The sequence below is a fragment of the Cheilinus undulatus genome, linkage group 3, assembly GCF_018320785.1.
Source record: "Cheilinus undulatus linkage group 3, ASM1832078v1, whole genome shotgun sequence".
Lineage (NCBI taxonomy): Eukaryota > Metazoa > Chordata > Actinopteri > Labriformes > Labridae > Cheilinus > Cheilinus undulatus.
This window is the reverse complement of record NC_054867.1, coordinates 43,396,205-43,400,804: the sequence shown is the minus strand read 5'-3', so window position 1 is coordinate 43,400,804 and position 4,600 is coordinate 43,396,205. Positions and strand designations below refer to the sequence as shown.

The 4,600-nt window shown below is 37.3% G+C and overlaps 1 long non-coding RNA gene across 1 annotated transcript; it reads right to left on the bottom strand.

Annotated features, from left to right (window-relative positions):
- Positions 1 to 570: 570 nt before the first annotated feature.
- LOC121507219 lies at positions 571 to 4,195 on the bottom strand. Its single transcript, XR_005991708.1, has 3 exons — positions 4,058 to 4,195; positions 3,412 to 3,522; positions 571 to 696 (listed from the first exon to the last, which is right to left on the bottom strand). It is a non-coding gene; the product is annotated as an uncharacterized LOC121507219 (long non-coding RNA).
- Positions 4,196 to 4,600: the final 405 nt, after the last annotated feature.

Below are 4,600 nucleotides of genomic sequence, written 5' to 3'. Positions count from 1 at the left end.
AGACTAGAATGACTTGAGTGTGACTAAAACTAAACGTACAATTATTTGTTCTATGATTGAGCATCTTTGTTTGTTTTTAAAAGGTTGGTTGTGAAAGTCTAAATATATTTCTGTTGTTGTGCCAAAAATAAAGTTTGTGCCTGGTTTATCACACAAAACTAACAACAGTACACAAATGCTTCACAAACACGGACTCTTTTCCATAGAAACCAAAATTTAACTAGGACAATCCAAAGATAATGAAACTGAAAACAAGCCAGTATTATTTATTTAGAATAAAAAATGTCTCAATTGTAGACAATTAAAAAAAACAAGAGTTGGATTTAATCTTGACTGCAGACAGCAAATTAAAGAGAATAAAATCTCTGCAGACTCTCTACAGAAATAAGCATAAAGCATAAAAAACCCACAATGTTTGCATTAGAATCAGGCAGAGGAATAACAGCATGGAGCCACAGCATCAGTTGACTCCAGTCCTGTTCTGAGGGTTTACTTGCCATACCCATAATTTAGGTTGTAATAACTCCTTACATTACTTGTAGCATTACTTGCAGCCACAGAAACAGAGATTATAGAAATTAAGAAAATCAAGATCCCCAAACAAAACAAAACAGTGGCTGCGATGTTGAAACTTCGGGCGGTTGAGCCGTAATGCCTAGCACCCTCCAGGTCACCAGCCATTTTCCGATCCCTGGACTGAAAAGACACAAACATAGATCATTAGATCTTCAGCAATATTTGAGACAAACACTTAATATCTGTTTTTCTGTTTAACATCTTTGTGTCATTACTGTGCACTTTTTTAATCTGAAGGAAACATCTTATTGGCTCTAAACCTGCTGTTCTTTTGATTAATAGCTCCTTGTGTGCTCAGTGTGAGTTTAGTAGTAGCATAATGTTCAGCATGAAGTTCATGGAGATTAATTCTTTACTGTAAAATGTTTAGTTTATGTAATGGATGGGTGGTCTAAAACATTTTCTTTCACTTTGGTTATTGCTTCATGGATACCACCAAGAAAAAGATATAGTTAAGATTCAGGCTTTGCCAAAGAGACCGTGACTCTTTTCATGCTGTCTCCACAAAATATGATTTTTCCTTTCTTTTCTTATTGACAGTCAGGTAGAGTTTTGTTATCTTGGCTTTTTCTAGGACTTCTGAGGAAGACTGCAGGAAGTTAGCAAATCAGGAATTGAAATAAATCTTATAATGTTTAAAGCCGGTTTATTTCCCTTTTAAATGGTGCCACATTTGTTTGTGGGATGAGCAGCAGAGCTGAGTATGTGGGTTGCACCCCTGAAAAATTTGCCAAATCTTCTCTGCCAATGCCAAACAGATTATTCTACCATTGACTCTTGTTTGGTGTTGTTTGATGTATTGGATGATTGAAGTCTGAAGGAACAAGAAAAATTAGTAATTTAACTATTTATCCATTTACACCATCAGAGATAAATACTATACCTCGTGCACACCATGCATAGTTGCACTTTGCTCTCTCACCGAGTCCAGTCCTGTCTGCACCTCTGTTTCCTGCATCTCTGGCCTTAACAAATGTGAGAGATTTTTGCCTTGTAAAACCAAACTTCTATCCCTGTGGGGAATTAAAACAGCTGCTCTCGGGATGGCAAATACTTTCCCTGCGTAACTGTCACAAACCCAGACATCATAACTCACTTTGGTTAGATATGGTGTGGCTCAGTTCAATGTCAGCCTGATTTTATCCCTCATTATAATGAAATTGTCATGCCAGACTAATATCAACTTAATTTATTTATACAGAATTTAATTTTATGTCAACAAGTCAAATGCAAAAAAATTCCTTTCATTATGGTAAAAACTTACTTTATAACTGAACATTAAATCCTAATCTGGACACAGACTGTTCTATGACATGAGAGGTCAGCACGTTCGGTTTTGTTGCTATCTGAGTCAGGGGGACTCAGAGAGAATAGTCATGTAGAAAAACGACTATAGTTGCTCAGATGTGCTTAAAAGTTCAGCAGGAGAAGAGTTTGGAGTTCTTTTAGCAGCATTTTGGTGCACCAGTGAGAAGTAACTCTCCGTAGAGTTCTCCTCTCTCTCTCTCTCTGTCTCCTCTCTAGACTCTGTGAACTGATTCCAGGACAGGTGAAATATTCTTGGTTGCTGTTTTACAACTGAATGCATATTTTTAATGAGTATTCCAATTGTCTTATGATATAAGGCCAGCATGATATTTTTGTCTGACTGACTGACTGATTTCAGGTAAATCCTCTGTCTAAAGAATATAACATTTTTGAGTGTAAACATGCAGCCCTTAATAAATTGTGCATGTACCAAACATTGAACAATTTATATTAATACATTTTCAGCAGCCAATTTATTTGTCTGGTCATAAATACTCCGTCCCGCAGGATGTCTCATTGGAGCAAATCCAGACCCAAAATGAGTTTGACTTCCTTGCTTTAAACTGTCGCCCTTGCATGAGTTTGATGTTTTCAGCTGGCTTAAGCTGGTTTGACAAATCATGTCTTCTGCAATCCCTCATCAGGTGCAGTTTTTAAGTGTGTGATCCTGTCTTTCAGTCAACATACAAAAATCTGCAGAAACCAGTCTGTTGGTGTGAACTCCTGGTCTTTACAAAAGCTGTAAGGACTGTGAAAGTTGTGTAGTGTTTCCCCAGTTTTAAACGATTATGAACTTCCTGTTTGGATACAGTGTGACAGTATTATTTCGCAAATGTTTGGATACAGACCTGCTTTTATTAATGAATGAAAAAAAACTTGTGGTAGATTAAAGAGTTTGAAATGAATGCATCCATGATAAAAAAAAAAATTGTTATGGACTGAAAAGGAAATAAAATAAATGTGTTTTAAATAGGGCTGTCAATAGATTAAAATTTTTAATCGTGATTAATCTCACAAATTCCATAGTTAACTTGCGATTAATCGCAAATTAATCACACTTTTTTGTCTTTTCTAAATGTACCTTACAGTACTATTTCTCAAGATTTAAATACCCTTATCAACACAAGTGGACAAAATGCTTTCTTCATGCAAATGTTTGTTCATGTCAGCAACCCAAAACAACAACAGATAAAGTCCAGAAAATTCTCTAGTCTGAGCACAAAGATACTGAACGCTGCAAAAATATGCTGAGAGCATTACATGGTAAACTCAAGCCCAGCAAGCCACAACAGATGGAGATACTGACCTTAATGTAATATTAATATTAATGTAATATTACTGAATAATACTACAATGTAGAGTCAAACTTGTGAGTGCCTCCATTGTAAACAAATCCAGCATGGCGAGGGGGGTGGCTCTCTGCATTAGAGGTGTGCATGGCCAGCGAGTGGTGCGGGTTATATAAGACTACGAACTTCCTGTAACTCCATTCATGTTGACAGTAGGAGAAAATAACTTCAGTCTTACCTGACAAGATCTGAAAGCTGAACCTGTCATTCAAAAGTCTCTGTCCTTTATCCATTTCTGCTCACGTACTGCATCACGATGGTGCAACTTCCTGGTCTGGCAAACTACGGGCTGGGTTGAGGGTCATACAGAATGCGCATGCGTTAATCGTGCGACAAAAAAATTAGCGGCATTAAAAGTCATTTGAGTTAACGCGATATTAACACATTAACTTTGACAGCCTTAGTTTTAAACCAAGGTGCAGATGATTTTTGACTTTTCCACTGAGCTTTCTGTGAATCTTTTTTTTTTTTCTGAGATGCGATATTAAGGAGTGATGGTCAACCTATTTTTCACCACTGTGGCTGTGAGTTGACAATGCATGTGGCTTAATCAAAGTGTCCTGAAACTGACAATAAAGTATGTGATTAACCACAATTACAAAAATGTATGCACCTATTTTGGACCTTAATTAATTTCAATTAATGCATAAATGCTGTCAGGCCTAATAATTGATTAAAAGTTGAAACACCAAATAAGATCTCTATGCAGATGATGCAACCCTTATTCTTGCAGACAGAAAAATCCTCTCTAGATACTCTTATATAGAATTTAATCTGTTTTTTAAATTTTACAGATTAAAGCCAAACTTGGCATCTAAACTGACCTTGAAGGAGTAGATGAGAGCGACCAGTCCAAGACAGCAGGGGTTCGTGTAGACCAAGCATAAGAGAGACCAGATGATGTGGTCCTTGGGGGGTTCAGTGAAGATGTTCACAGTCTGAACGGTCTGAACCACTGCAGGTTCTCCAGGCTGTGCAGGATACCCTTCATACCGCCTCTCATGCAGTGGTAACCCCTCAGGATTCATCGCAGTCAGGCCAACTGTAAGTCAGGAGAAATGTCTGCAACAGGGAAGTGTGTACAATCTGGCAATGTGTCACTGTGACTGCTGCTGTGAGGGTGAGACAGGATGTTTTTCCTTCAAGAAGTCAGCCAATGAGACAACAAACAACCTGGCAACACCCCTGTTCACACAATTTAATGAGCCATTTCTTGAATGTTGAGGAAACAAATGTGCTGGTTGCATGGCTCTGAAACAACAACAACAACAAAAAAAAAATACATGTTTTGATTAGAAATGTTAATTAAAGCAATCAATGCCATTTTATCTCACAGTTGATATAAATGATGTTTTTTTTTAAAGTTG